Below are 16,864 nucleotides of genomic sequence, written 5' to 3' on the forward strand. Positions count from 1 at the left end.
TTAGAAATCATCAATAAAAGCTTCTTTAAGCACTGCCAAACTAACCAAATCAAAGTGTTGATTGCTCCGCCCCTGTTTTGTGAATGCCGGCCCATCCGGGCTTTGAGAATTTCTACTGATCTACATTAGGAGAAGCACCTCGGCAACAAGAACTGCAGGTTTAATATTAATTACAAGGAGAAAAGCTTTGAAATGTGTGTTTTGATCCTTTCTGTTGTAGAGGTCTTCCACTCTGCTGTTGTCACTCTCCCAAAGTTTGCTTCTCTCTTGTCCCCCCAAAAATAAAAAGATCCAGTTCCACCATTCAGGCACAGCTGTGGTGTACAAAAGTGTAAAAATGACTGGGATTTATGTGCAACGCTTCATGAAACTGGGACACTGGAGGTCTGTGGGACGGGGGGGGGGGGGCAGCTCTCAGTGCTCCCGCTTGTTTTCTGGTGGAGTCGGGGTGTGGGACTGAAGCTGAACACCCACATGCGGGTCAAACTCCTTCACAGGCTCTGTTTCCAGCAGATCAAACTCCGTCTCCGGAGGCAGACGTTGGCGCTGGCAGAGCAACAGGCAGCGAGGCCTTGTCCAGAAAATGAAAAGGATCCACGTTTGATCCTCTCTTCATTTCCCGGTAATTGTTCTTGATTCCCCCTTTGTGTTTCATGCTTGACTCACCGCTCATTTCAGGGCCGAGCATGAAGACGTGCTCATTTCCCCTATCGCTGACAGCAGAGTTCAGTGATTAACAAATTAAGGATCTTCTTTGCCTTAATCTGTCTGGAGGCTTTTTTAGCGGGCTCCTGCAGAAACATGTTTGGCGATGACAGCACCTCTGCTCCCATGTTTAATTGGATTAGAGGGAGGTCGGGATTAATACACTGTTGGACGGCGCGCTGGGCTGTTTCAGAATGAGCTTATCAACTTCTTTTACCGCACTGCTGAGACGTCAGGGATTTCTTTGGCGTGAAGTGTCATGGGAAGAAGCGGAAACCTGCGTGGGGGGGTATGTACTAATCTGCAGAAACATTAGGCTGAACTGATTGATGTCAAAGAGGGAACATTTCCTGATGTTCAGTGGGGGGAGCTCCTTTAGACGTACAGGTTTAGTTGTGTGGGGGGGGGACACAATGGCAGCTTCTGGGTTCTTCATTCACATGTTTCAGGTTGACACTTTCTCTGCCAGGTTTCTCTGATGTTAACAGGAAACCGCATCACTGTTTCCAAAGAGCCGTTTACGATCAGACCAAAGTCATTTACAAAAGATGGAGAAGACTTAAGTCAAAGTATCGACCAGCAGTGGGCTCCTGTGGGGATTTTAACTTCCTGTTTCAAAGACCCAACAAAGTGTACAAAATCTTACAAATACTGAGTTCAAATCTGTTACTACTCTTATTCTGTGTGTTCAGCGCACATGTGGGGCTCAGCGTTTGCAATGCGTCTTTTCTGCAGACGTGCTGCACTTCTGCGTTTTTACCACAATGTGCAGTACGGAGGTTAAACGCAGGACAAAGGGTGAACACTTTCAAGCACAAAACCCCACACAGACGGCTAATCTGCTGCAAAGAGTGATGTGCATCAGAGGCAAAAACCAACTGAACATTTTACAATATTCACAACACAAAGAGCTTCCAAATATGGAAATGTCAAAACAACCTTAAAAATAAATCTAATAAAGAAAAGAAACACAGGAACTGCTGTTGCTTTTCTCAGTATCAAAATGCTGGAAGTGTTTAAAGAAAAACATGAAAAATGACCAAATAACTCAAAAAATACAATCAATTAATAACAAAAAATGTGACAGAAAGAAAATGACCACAACATTCTCTTCCCAACAAACATGAGAGTATGAACAAACAGATCCCAACCAATAAAGTATAAAAACAATATGGAATAAAACAAACTCCTCATCAAATGAAAACGCTTTTTTTTAAGATCGGTTTTGAGGTTTCCTGAAAGGTTTTAATAGCAAGTCGCCGTCCTGACTCCTCCCACATGTGAGGAGATGGCGGTTTCAGTTCTGATATTTCTAACAGTTAGCAAAGCAACACCCGAAGATCTAAAACAAAAGAGGCGGAGACAGGGCTGCAAATGCAGAAGAAGCGGGTGGAGTCAGTGACAGGCAGCAAACGAACATGCTCCCAGCTGCCCCCCCCCGCCCCCCCCCCCCCCCCTGCTTAATTTACTTGGCTGATATGCAGCTTTGCTCTGGCAGCTTTGTCCATCAAAAGGCCTGCGCCCCCGGTGATGCACTGAGCGCTGCAGTGTTTCCTCTCACCACCTTTGTGTTATTTTTTCCCTCTGACTCTTCCGGGCTGACAGCTGCCTCTGCAAACGTCAGGCTTCTGAGGCGTCCCGAGGCGTCCCCGTCTCTGGAAACATGTCTGACTTTCATTCCTGCGCTTGCCACACTTTTCCCTCTTTAAATGCGTGTGTTGTTGGGATTCACAGATTTGCTGAAACACGTTACAAACTCCAGTGTTTCTGGAGCGTCTGCAGGAAATGATGCGATTAAAGAAAAGCCCTGAAAGGCCTCAGTGCGGACGGCAGAAACGAAGACAATCTTGGTCATTAAACAAGTCTACATAAATCCATTGAGTTGAAAACATGCCATCTTGAAAAAAAAAGTTTTGAAGATAGCTCATTTTCACTCATTAATAAAATAGATAAAAATGTGGGAAATGTTTGATGCATTTTCTCCTCTGAGAAACAAAAAGCCCTACAGGGTTTGAGTCCTGCTTTATTTGTTGAAGGGCAGAACTGAAAAGGGTTTTATGATCGTTCTTTGTAATCTATTGTACATCTGTTCACGATGACATGTTTTCTAAAGACAAGTCATTCTATTGTAAAGAATTCTTTCCTGTTTGTCATTTTGCTTTCAGCTGGATCAAGCTGATTTGACCGACTCCACTGCAGTTTTCACTTGTTCTCATTTCCGTCTTTATAGATGAATAGAAATGTTAAATGCAGATCTTAGTGAGGGTCGTCTCGGTTAAACGGCCTGCACTTAGATTTGATGAGCTCTTTCAGACCTATGAGGGCTGAGACAAGGAGCCCTTTCAGTTCAGCAACACATGAATGTAGCATGTCACTGTTCCCACAGTCACTCTAGAGTCACGGCGTTTAAAAGGGGAGGAGACCAGTCCCTCTGATAATAAAAATAAGAAACTTTATTTATATGGCATGTAATCCAGATTACAAAGTGCTGTACAATTCACCTGAGACAAAAGACCAGGATTAGAAACAGAATACAGTACGACAAAATAAAACAGCGGTTAAAATCTATCAAATCACTGAAATCAATAATATCACAAGTTTAAATGTAAGAACCAGCACAAGCATTAAAAGCACCACTGTAAAGGTACGTTTTTAGAAGAGATTTAAATACTGGTGGGGACTCAGCGAGCCCGATTTCTTCTGGGAGACCGTTCCAGAGTGTTGGGGCTCTCATAGCAAAGGCCCCGTCTCCTGTGGCCGTCAATCTGATGGTTAAAAAGTCTTTTGACGAAGATCTAAGATTGCAAGCAGGCACATAAGGAACGAGGAGATCAGCTAGATATTTAGGGGCCAGACCACAGCGTGCTTTAAAAGCAATCATTAAAATCTTAAAATTGATTCTAACACATTCAGTGCAGAGACACTAAACGTGGAGTAATGTGGTCTCTCCTGCTGGTTTTGGTTGGGAGTCTGCGGCAGCATTTGGGACTAACTGGAGAGGATACACACTGATGAAGACTCCACCTGACTGAAACATTCACCTTTGAAGAAAAAAACTGTTGCAGTCAGACTGTAAAAGTTACATTTAATTCTGAAATATGGAAATTGTGTAAAGAACTGTTCATTCCAAGACGGTTCAGAAGAGCCAAAAAGGGCAACGTGGAATAAAAAGGAGCAGCAAGTCTGCAGCCACTGAGGTGGAAGCAAGGAGGCTTTCAAGGAGCCATTTGCTTCCATGTGAGGCCATGACGCTTCTGACTGCTGATGGGGCTGATGGGGGCTGATGGGGCTGATGGGGGCTGATGGGGCTGATGGGGAAGACTCATGCCTTCACAGCTTAATGACTGTCCCACAGCACCCTGTCCCCGCAGGGGAAATAACTGTTTTCAAGAAGTCCACAAGCCTTGCTGTTGCCTAAGATGCCAACAAATAAGGCGTTCAGCCCCGCCACCTCCCTTCTCCCACCCCCTGTCCCCCGGTCCCAGCTGAAAGCGCCATGGGCACAAAGAGCGGGACAGCGAGGAGCGATTCGCTCTGATCACAGTTCATCTTGTCGATGTTCTTCCAGCCTGTCACTGGAGCCTTCACTCTTCAGAAACTTCTGGCTCTTCTTTTGCCTCTTACGTCATATTTGACTGAAACAGGTGACATGTTCTGATGAGTGTATCCAAACGATATCCTCCACACGCCAACACCTGACTTGATTTTGTTTAAATAATTGGAAATCATCAACCAGAAGTGGAGGAACACGGCGGTATTCTGAGTGGAAGTGCTTTGAAGCGTATTTGCAACACTTGGTGTCAGAGGTTTAATCCAGGAGACATTTAAAGATTAAAACATTTAAAGAGTTTTCCTGCTGAACATTCATCGCAAATATTCTTCTTTAAAAATAATGTTTTTATTTCAGCTTCATTTTAGTTTTTACCATCAAAGCTGCTTTTCTGTTGCATTTCTGAGTATTTCTGTATTCATATCACTGTGACTCAGGAGTTTGAGGAAGCCTGCAGCCGTGACATCACTGCTTCAAAGTCTCCCTGCTCTGCTCCATTCTGATGCAGACCAACAGATCCATGATCGTCTTTGTTCTCCTGGTCTGAGCTAGAATCTGGATCAGAACTGGACGGATGGATGGCTCTGATATTGTCAGGTTGAGGGTGTGAGAGTGGAAACAGATGGATGATGGGAAGTGAGGGTAGGATTGCTTCGCACCAATGGTCCCATCCACAACTCAGAGGTGAATTTCTAATGAACTCCTGCTGCTCTGCAGAAACTAAGCCCTAGAAAACAGCACAGGTTTTTGGATTTGGGCTGAAAACAGCGTCTACCTCCTCCACATCCTCCACCCTCATGTCCTCCTTCACTACATCCATAAACCTCCTCTTTGGTCTTCCTCTCTTTCCTGCTAGCTCCACCCTCAGCATCTTTTCACCATCCTCATCATCATGCTCATCATCACTGCTCTTCCTCTCAAACGTCTCCATCTGCTTCCCTGCATGGATCTCCAGAACATCCATGATCTGTTCCTCTGATGGATTCAGTCCTGATCCATCCTGGTCCCACAGAGAACCTCAGCATCTGGATCTCTGCTGCCTCCAGCTCTGCCTCCTGCCTCTAAGCCAACAACATGGCTGCTCTCACACCCTGCAGCCAATCAGACTGAGGTATTAAGTGAGATAAAATATTATATTATGTCAATATTTTTGTCAAAGCAGGATGCATGGATGGATGATAGATGCACGGATTTGATGGATGGATGATGGATGCATGGATTTGATGGATGGATGATGGATGGATGACGGATGGATGTACAGATTTGATGGATGGATGATGGATGGATGTACAGATTTGATGGATGGATGATGCATGGATGGATTTGATGGATGGATGATGGATGGATGACGGATGGATGTACAGATTTGATGGATGGATGATGGATGGATGTACAGATTTGATGGATGGATGATGGATGGATGACGGATGGATGTACAGATTTGATGGATGGATGATGGATGGATGTACAGATTTGATGGATGGATGATGGATGGATGACGGATGGATGTACAGATTTGATGGATGGATGATGGATGGATGTACAGATTTGATGGATGGATGATGGATGGATGACGGATGGATGTACAGATTTGATGGATGGATGATGGATGGATGCACAGATTTGATGGATGGATGACGGATGGATGTACAGATTTGATGGATGGATGACGGATGGATGCACTGATTTGATGGATGGATGACAGATGGATGCACTGATTTGATGGATGGATGATGGATGGATGTACAGATTTGATGGATGGATGACGGATGGATGTACAGATTTGATGGATGGATGACGGATGGATGCACTGATTTGATGGATGGATGATGGATGGATGCACAGATTTGATGGATGGATGACGGATGGATGTACAGATTTGATGGATGGATGACGGATGGATGTACAGATTTGATGGATGGATGACGGATGGATGCACTGATTTGATGGATGGATGATGGATGGATGTACAGATTTGATGGATGGATGACGGATGGATGTACAGATTTGATGGATGGATGACGGATGGATGCACTGATTTGATGGATGGATGATGGATGGATGTACAGATTTGATGGATGGATGACGGATGGATGTACAGATTTGATGGATGGATGACGGATGGATGCACTGATTTGATGGATGGATGATGGATGGATGCACAGATTTGATGGATGGATGACGGATGGATGTACAGATTTGATGGATGGATGACGGATGGATGCACTGATTTGATGGATGGATGATGGATGGATGTACAGATTTGATGGATGGATGATGGATGGATTTGTCAAAGCAGGTCAGGAGAAATATTTGTGGAGTAATTTCCTTTCATGGCTTCACCTCTGATTTGATTCCTGCGTTTGACTCTAGAATATAGGATTTATTGAAAATATGAGGATCTGTTCAGGGTTTTTTGTTCCTGAGTTTTTACTGGATCACTGAGGACGAGGACCCCCCCCCCCCCCCCCCCCATGCTATAATGGGTTCACCTAAGCAGGCGCACTCGGCAGACAGACCTCCTCACTCAACTTGACAAGCTTGCCCGTCTGCATTTACTTTGATGACCTGGAATACCGACTGCATGTGACAAAATCCTCACTCAGACCACAACGGGATGTGTTGATGGGGTGGGGGGGGGGGCTCGCATGCTCGCTCACAGACTCACATCTCTTGACAGCTGCCATTTTCAGTACTGTGCTTTTCCCCCATCGCCACCAGACTGCCAAGACTTCATCAGTTGGCTTTGCCTCGTCCGTGCCCCGTTGGGCTTCCAGAGTTCAGATGTGGATTCAGAGCATGAGAGGCAGAGAAGCTCCAGTCACTGCAGGCCTCCAAAGAAAACAGCAAATGAGGAACAATAAAAGTGAGTCAAAGCTGAACTGTGAAAGAAGTTTTTCTGTCAGAAAATAGAATCTACATCTGTCTTAAAGTTGTCATGTCCCCTCAAACATTTCAATCATTTATTTCCTGGACTGCCTAGAGAATCTTGTTTGATTCCTCGTCTGCACTGAGATCACTAACTATGGTAATTGTGCTCTGACTCACTTTAGAGTGAGATCGCTCTTCAACCACCAACGTGAACGTTTTAATATCAGACAAAATCGGCTGGATGGTTCAGTTGCCTGCATGTAGGAAACCAGCGTTTGTTTTCCAGGAGGCATGATGAGCTTCATCCAGAGGGGGTCCTCGAAGACCCTTCGTGCTGCTGCCTGGCTATGCAGCCACAAAGGGGCCAAAGTCTGGGCCTCCCTGTGCCGGTCCCCAGCCCGGATACAATACAGTGTTGTCATAAGGCCGTCCGGCATGAAAATCTCTGCCAAATCACCTGTGCGGATCAGTAAAGCTGACTCCCTGTGGCGACTCCTGAAGGGAAAAGCCTGAAACAATGTTGTGGATCAGAGACTGAATCCTGAAAGAACTGACCAGGTCTTGTATTCTGGGATCTGCGATGTCTTAGCTCTATGTTGTACTTGTCCATAATTCAATGGTCTGATAATAAACTATTGTGAAACTGACTGAAAGGTTTAACCTGAAGTGAATACAGAGCGCTGCAATCAATGAAGTACAAAATGTATAGATCTGTCCAGGGTGGACCCCACCCCCCTACGCCCAACAGCAGCTGGGACTGGCCCTGACCCCTAAAGGGATGTTAGCAGGTCAAGAAGACGGATGGATAGATGATGGATGATGGATGGATGATGAATGGATGGATGCATGGATGGATGAAGGATGGATGATGGATGGATGATGGATGTATGAATGAAGGATGGATGGATGATGGATGGATGCATGGTTGGATGGATGATAGATAGAGGCATGGATGGATGGATGATGAATGGATGGATGATGGATGGATGGATGAAGGATGGATGGATGATGAATGGATGATGGATGGATGATGGATGTATAATGAATGGAGGGTTGATGGATGGATGATGGATGGATAATGAATGGATGGATGATGGATGGATGATGAATGGATGGATGGATGGATGATGGATGGATGAAGGATGGTTGATGGATGGATGATGAATTGATGGATGAAGGATGGACCATGGATGGATGAAGGATAGATGAAGGATGGATGATGGATGGATGATGGATGGATGAATGAAGGATGGATGGATGAGGGATAGATGATGGATGGATGATAGATGGATGATGAATGGATGGATGCATGGATGGATGATGGATGGATGAAGGATGGATGATGGATGGATGATGGATGTATGAATGAAGGATGGATGGATGATGGATGGATGATGGATGTATGAATGAAGGATGGATGGATGATGGATGGATGATGAATGGATGGATGATGGATGGATGCATGGATGGATGGATGATAGATAGAGGCATGGATGGATGGATGATGAATGGATGGATGATGGATGGATGGATGAAGGATGGATGGATGATGAATGGATGATGGATGGATGATGGATGTATAATGAATGGATGGTTGATGGATGGATGATGGATGGATAATGAATGGATGGATGATGGATGGATGATGAATGGATGGATGATGGATGGATGATAGAGGCATGGATGGATGGATGATGGATGGATGAAAGATGGATGATGGATGGATGGATGGATGGATGGATGATGGATGGATGATGAATGGATGGATGATGGATGGATGATGAATGGATGGATGATGAATTGATGGATGATGAATGGATGAATGATGGATGGATGATGAATGGATGATGGATGGATGATGGATGGATAGTGAATGGATGGATGATGGATGGATGGATGAAGGATGGATGGATGATGAATGGATGATGGATGATGGATGGATGAAGGATGGTTGATGGATGGATGATGAATTGATGGATGAAGGATGGACCATGGATGGATGAAGGATAGATGAAGGATGGATGATGGATGGATGATGAATGGATAATGAATGGATGGATGATGGATGGATGATGAATGGATGGATGGATGATGGATGGATGAAGGATGGTTGATGGATGGATGATGGATGGATAATGAATGGATGGATGATGGATGGATGATGAATGGATGGATGGATGATGGATGGATGAAGGATGGTTGATGGATGGATGATGAATTGATGGATGAAGGATGGACCATGGATGGATGAAGGATAGATGAAGGATGGATGATGGATGGATGATGAATGGATGAATGAAGGATGGATGGATGAGGGATAGATGATGGATGGATGATGGATGGATGAAGGATGTATGATGAATGGATGATAGATGGATGATGAATGGATGGATGCATGGATGGATGATGGATGGATGAAGGATGGATGATGGATGGATGATGGATGTATGAATGAAGGATGGATGGATGATGGATGGATGATGGATGTATGAATGAAAGATGGATGGATGATGGATGGATGATGAATGGATTGATGATGGATAGATGCATGGATGGATGGATGATAGATAGAGGCATGGATGGATGGATGATGAATGGATGGATGATGAATGGATGGATGATGGATGGATGATGAATGGATGGATGATGAATTGATGGATGATGAATGGATGAATGATGGATGGATGATGAATGGATGGATGATGGATGGATGATGGGATGGATGGATGGATGGATGAAGGATGGGTGGATGATGGATGATGGATGGATGGATGATGAATGGATGAAGGATGGATGGATGGATGGATGGATGGATGGATGATGAATTGATGGATGATGGATGGATGAAGGATGGATGGATGGATGATGAATGGATAGATGATGGATTGATGATGAATGGATGGATGAAGGATGGTTGATGGATGGATGATGAATTGATGGATGATGAATGGATGATGGATGAAGGATGGATGGATGATAGATGGATGGATGGATGATGGATGGATGGATGGATGATAGATGGATGAAGGATGGATGGATGATGGATGGATGGATGGATGGATAAAGGATGGATGGATGATGGATGGATGATGGATGGATGAAGGGTGGAAGAAGGATGGATGGATGGATGATGTATGGATGGATGATGGATGGATGATGGATGGATGAAGGATGGATGATGGATGGATGATGGATGTATGAATGAAGGATGGATGGATGATGGATGGATGATGGATGTATGAATGAAGGATGGATGGATGATGGATGGATGATGAATGGATGGATGATGGATGGATGCATGGATGGATGGATGATAGATAGAGGCATGGATGGATGGATGATGAATGGATGGATGATGGATGGATGGATGAAGGATGGATGGATGATGAATGGATGATGGATGGATGATGGATGTATAATGAATGGATGGTTGATGGATGGATGATGGATGGATAATGAATGGATGGATGATGGATGGATGATAGAGGCATGGATGGATGGATGATGGATGGATGAAAGATGGATGATGGATGGATGGATGGATGGATGGATGGATGGATGGATGATGGATGGATGATGAATGGATGGATGATGGATGGATGATGAATGGATGGATGATGGATGGATGATGAATGGATGGATGATGGATGGATGATGAATGGATGGATGATGGATGGATGATGAATTGATGGATGATGAATGGATGATGGATAGATGGATGGATGGATGGATGGATGAAGGATGGGTGGATGATGGATGATGGATGGATGGATGGATGGATGGATGATGGATGGATGATGAATGGATGAAGGATGGATGGATGATGGATGGATGGATGGATGGATAAAGGATGGAAGGATGGATGGATGATGGATGGATGATGGATGATGGATGGATGATAAATTGATGGATGATGGATGGATGAAGGATGAATGGATGATGGATGGATGATGAATGGATGGATGATGGATGGATGATGAATGGTTGATGGATGGATGATGAATTGATGGATGATGAATGGATGATGGATGATGGATGAAGGATGGATGGATGATAGATGGATGGATGGATGATGGATGGATGAAGGATGGTTGATGGATGGATGATGAATTGATGGATGATGAATGGATGATGGATGAAGGATGGATGGATGATAGATGGATGGATGGATGATGGATGGATGGATGATGGATGGATGGATGGATGGATAAAGGATGGAAGGATGGATGGATGATGGATGGATGATGGATGGATGAAGGGTGGAAGAAGGATGGATGGATGGATGATGTATGGATGGATGATGGATGGATGAAAGATGGTTGATGGATGGATGATGAATTGATGAAGGGTGGAAGAAGGATGGATGGATGGATGATGTATGGATGGATGATGAATGGATGATGGATGGATGGATAAAGGATGGAAGGATGGATGGATGATGGATGGATGGATGGATAAAGGATGGAAGGATGGATGGATGATGGATGGATGATGGATGGATGAAGGGTGGAAGAAGGATGGATGGATGGATGATGTATGGATGGATGATGAATGGATGATGGATGGATGGATAAAGGATGGAAGGATGGATGGATGATGGATGGATGATGGATGGATGATGGATTTTCTAAGCATTTGCTTTTGTATTTCCTGCATTGTTTTTTCCAGGTGTTCATGTTTTTCTGCTGTTTCTTAGTTTTCATAGTGTTCTGGTGTAAATGTATTAGATGTGAGGACTGTTGGATTTCTGTGATGCTTCTTTGGTTTTGTTTTCCTCGTCTCTCCCCAGGTTAAGGTTGATCTTCCCTCAGCTGCCTTCATTTCAGGTAATTGCCCTCGTGCATTTAAGTGTCTGGTTTTCCGTTCTACTGCCTGTCAACCTTTGTTTTCTCTGTGAGTTTCTGTCATGTGCACGAGACCTGGTCTCGTGCACATTGGGTTCTACCCCAGCAGTCTCTGAAAGGGGGGTAAAAGGGGCAGACGTCCAAATGAAAAGCAGAAACCGGTGCCGTCATAGATCTACACCCGCTTGGACTGAACTTGATAAAAGTGGTGGAGGATGAATGAACTCTGAAGGATTTCTGTATCTGTGGAGAGCCTGCAGTTCTTCCACTTCCGCTGACCCAGACCCTCTGTGATGACCAGTGGTCCAAAGTAAAGAACCACGCTGACAAATTAGAATCTCAAAGATCCAAGAAACTAAGCAGAATTTATGGGAAAATACTAAAAACGAATCTTTGATTTTAAATGATAAACGCTGAAGCCAAATTCAGATACATATGAAATTCAAGATTCAGCTGAATTCTTGATGGACCGTGAAAGAACCAGTCAGAGAGAAGCTCGCCGTCGGCCCTGAGGCTTACCTGACACCTGCCCGGCACAGAGCTGCGCTGCTCTTCTGTCCATCCTTTAGCACTGCACAGTTTCTTCATCTCAGCCCACCGTGTGAACTTCTAACGCGATTACCGGCCTCACAGGCTGACAGGAGTTTAGGCTCCGGCGTCCGGTCTCCTCAGACGAACATAAGAGGTTTGGATGGATGGGAAGCAAGTTCCGCTTCACGGCTCTCTTGGCAATCAAGCCGGCAGCCTCCTCTCTGGTGAAGGGTCCCTGTTGTAATCTTAAAGCGCAGTGACAGTAATGAGGGCTGTGGAGGAGCGGTCCGGGGCCGTGGCATTAAATGGGAACACTTACAGTACCAGTAAACTCCAGCCAATCTCAGCAATATTTAGCCGGACATTGAGCTGCAGTGCCTGAGCCTGCAGTCATGTCAGCTCAACACCACAGTGCAGGGGTGGTGGGGGCTGGGTGGTGGTGGTGTGGTGGTGGTGGTGGTGGGGGGTTCTTCACTTAGATGCTCTGTTAGATTCTGGCACTTAAACACTTGAATAGGTCACATCCTTGGACTGACTGTGAAAGATTTGCAGGATCCTAAAGTTTCTCTAACTTCCACAGGCGGGGGGGGGGGGGGGGGGGGCAGAGTCTCTGAGATCTGCAGCTTAATATCCAGCATGTCAGTCATGCAGCTGCAACAGTGTGAAGTGTTGTTTTATCTGCTCCTGCCATCAGAAGCCTGCTGGGCCGGAGCCAAAGGAACGCCTTCAAGGGATTTGGAAAAGCCGACAAACTTCCTGTCCGAGAAAAAGGACGATTCCGGATGTCCTGAAAGTTTGAGTCCGAACTTTCAGCCCAGTGTTTCAAACATTGGAAGACTTTGCGTTGTCCTTTTCTTTGTAATGGCAGAATCTAAAGTCTGGATCAGGATCTCGGAGACGAGCTCTGCCCTGACAGGCGTGTCCGGGACGTTCTGCACCGCCTTCACGTGCCGTCACAGGACAGGGCAGGGGATGGCTGAGGTCGATCTGCTGTGAAAGAGTATGGGATGACGCCGTCTGCTTGGCCCTGATGCGAGCGAGGTTGATGGAGTCAGGGACAGTGACCCCAGAGGAAGTTCGGGGGAAACCATGCCGGGGGCGATGGCAGCGCTTCGTTAAGACGGGGGTCATTCATCAAGGCTGAAGTGTCTTTGAGGAAGAGAGGCTTCAAAGCAATTATGGTCAGACACAGTCATCCATGATAGTCAGGGTCAGAAGTTAAAGGACCCCCCCCCGTTTAGAACAGCTTTGATCAGCTTCCTTTTTCCGTGATGAGGTGATGGATCATTTGGTCCAGTGTGAGCTTCTGAATAAAAAGGCTATTTTGAAATGTATTCTTATCCAGGCATCTTTTCTGTTTTTCAGTTATTTCTGGGTCCACCGGCTCCTCGTCCTTGACTTGTCCGTCTTTCTGCTGGTTACCTGGATCAGGTGTGTCCTGCAAACCAAAAACGTCAAAGGTGGAGGGATATTTGAGTCTGTTAGCTTTGAAAAAAGCCAAGTTTATGGAGAGGATTGGATTCTGATCAGTTTCCTTTTGATCAGTTTCCTGGTTTGGCACGTGCTTCCTCGTGGGGGGGCTCCCTCTTTCCTGACTCATAGGAAGCTGCTCTTTGAATATTCCTCACTGGACGGGTTCCAAAGACCCCCCCCCCCCCAGCCTGTGCAGCTCCCCCAGGACTTTTCTGTGTCTGGAACCTGCCAGTCGACCTTGAGTCCCTCCTGTCTGTCTCTGAAAGATGGACTTACAGAAGCGATCTTCTCCTGTGTGGGGAGTCGGAGAAGGCCACACTCATCCAAACACATCTCCGACGCCCTCTGCTCAGCAGCTGTGTCCCTTTGCATTGACGGGAGACCCCCCCCCAAAACGGAGGCACAGAGTTTGCTGGCGGCGTCCGCCTGCAGATGCCGCCGGGACGTGTTTGTTTGCTGCTGTTGCCTTTGATTTGGTCTTCTGAGCGGCTCCTCCGGCCTTTCTGGGCCGGGGAGGCTTTGAAGGGGTGGAGGTTTGAGCACGCCATTGGTGGCGCTGGAAACTCCTCCTCAAGGCGTCCCACATCATCTGTCATTTCCATCCCACATGTTTGTTGCTTTTTGGGCCCTGTGGCATCAGGACGGCCGCTGCTCTTTAAAGATTTCAAACAGAGGTTCAGATTCACGCTGGGGGCTGAGTTTCATTCCCTGACATGCATTTTAATCAAATTCCTGCACAATCTCAGCTCCCTTACATGGACAGGGGTTCTCTGAAAATAACCAAACCTGGGGGAGTCTGACTGGTGGCTTTTAGCAGGAAATCTTTCAAAGTGAAGCGTCCTTCCTTTTTTGTTGTTTTGTGTTCTCTGCAAAGCCTCCCGTTTAGTTTGAGCTGGAAGGAGCTGGAAGGTGAGCAGCTGACTGCATCACTACGGTGACCAAGAGCCGCCATTGCAGCAAAAAAGAAACAGTTGCATCTAAAAAAACCTTATTGCTACGTCTTCTTTTATTTTTTGCTGCAATAGCGGTTGTCGGCCGCCGTACATCACCGTCTGACATCTGATTCATCCATGGCAGATTTGTCTTTTTGCATTGTCAGCTTAAGACTTATAGTTCTGGGGTCGGCTGGGGGGGTCGTTCTTTTGTAAAATCTCGGGTAACTTGAACTAACATCCGGTTGAATGGATCCGGGTGCATGATGCTGTTTTTGTGAATTAAAGATGAAGTTGCGGCTGAAAAAGAATGTGGGTGTCACTGCTTTGAAAGCATTTAAAGGGTGTGTCTGTAGGGAGGGGGGCAGACATGTAGTCCCTTCCTCCTCACTGTGTTATTGTGAGCTGAGCCCCCCAGGGCAGAGGAACCCGGTACATTAGGCCTTGCCACGGCGGCTCAGAGCTGCTCTGAGCCTTGAGCTGCTCTGGCAACTTGCCTGGGGTGTCGGTGGCAGCAGGGGGCACAGGTCTGAAAACAGAGACCCATCCAGAGGAAATATTTTTACATTCTTGTCTCCCACCCCAGAGAAAAAGGCCTTTGTCTCCGCCACAGACGGAAAACATGCAAACAAACCACTTTCTGACAGGTGCAGACCACACGGATGTCCTCCGTCAGCTTCTAGGGACACAATCATTGATTACTGATTGTTGTGCGGTTTATCTGCAATTCATTAGTGATTTGTGCATCAATTACACTATCAGGACGTGATATGTGTGCCGCATACGTGATATGAAAGTAATACTTTGGTGCTGCATGCGTGGAAAGACACACATTTGTGTTTGCATCTCACAAAAATCCCAACCAATCGAGTACGATTTAGAAAGTAATTGCTTATAAAAAACTAAATAGGCCTAAACTGAGTAATTCTGAAGTGAACAAAAATTCTGAACAACTGAAAACGGAATTCACGAAAAAACCGTCGGCTGACACCCCAACAGACATCTGAGGACAACGACGCATGACGACACAAGAAACACTCATGAATGACGTAGATCACACATGGATCACAAAAGACAGACATTTGATCCGTGGAAGAAGCTGAAAGGTGGTGGTGGCTGTGGGACACGGCCTTTAGTGCTTAGGAGCTCAATTGTCTCATTAGTTTGTGGTGAAGATGCTCTGCCGATACTTTGTGGAGGATGTTTTATGGCTGTGTATGTTCTTTTTTGTATTGTGGGTGTTTGACGTTGAAGAAGGATTTGGACCTGAATCTAATGTCTGCAGACATAACAGTGAAGAGAACTATAAACTCTGTTTAAACCAGAAGAACGGCTGTTATTCAGCAGAAGAAGAAACACCAACCTTAGACAATCGACAGATTATGGAGCCTTTTTGTTTTCCCCTCACAGCATTACGTTATTATAAAAAAATAATTATTAAAATAAATAAATACGAAAAAATAGTAAAACAAATGATTAATCACTTATTGAAAATGGTTATATTGATTGAATTTTAATGATAATACTTCACTTTCTCCGAAAATTGATAAATTGATTCAAATTTTTTCCTAATGTAACATAATTTTGCACATATTTTTAACTTTTGATACTTGATGAAATTTTGCTATGAAAATCTCTGAAACAGTGTTATGTCTATTTTACTGATATAGTATTATTTTTAATCACATCAATGACTTTTATAAGTAACATAATCTGCATATATTTTGGATAAATGATCTGCATTTGCCATGTTGATTTCTGAAATAGTTATTTTTACATAATAATTAAGTAATTCATCTTTGTCATGTGCTTTATTGATACTTTATGATTCTTAATTCTGTCTGATAAAAACTGGGAACCGGATATTGATAAATCATGTAATAAAATGGTTATAGAATAACGGGGTGGGATTATATAAGTTCGCTTCCTTCCACTCCCTTTAAAGCAATATTTATCAA

The 16,864-nt window shown here is 44.9% G+C and overlaps 1 long non-coding RNA gene across 1 annotated transcript; it reads left to right on the forward strand.

Annotated features, from left to right (window-relative positions):
* The first annotated feature begins 508 nt into the window (after positions 1-508).
* Positions 509-16,516, forward strand: LOC144994475 (uncharacterized). Its single transcript, XR_013658034.1, has 5 exons — positions 509-622; positions 5,211-5,366; positions 6,977-7,121; positions 11,916-11,952; positions 13,370-16,516. It is a non-coding gene; the product is annotated as an uncharacterized LOC144994475 (long non-coding RNA).
* Positions 16,517-16,864: the final 348 nt, after the last annotated feature.

Source organism: Oryzias latipes, chromosome 9 (genome assembly GCF_053564925.1).
Source record: "Oryzias latipes strain Hd-rR chromosome 9, Olatipes_Hd-rR_3.1".
Classification (NCBI taxonomy): Eukaryota; Metazoa; Chordata; class Actinopteri; order Beloniformes; family Adrianichthyidae; genus Oryzias; species Oryzias latipes.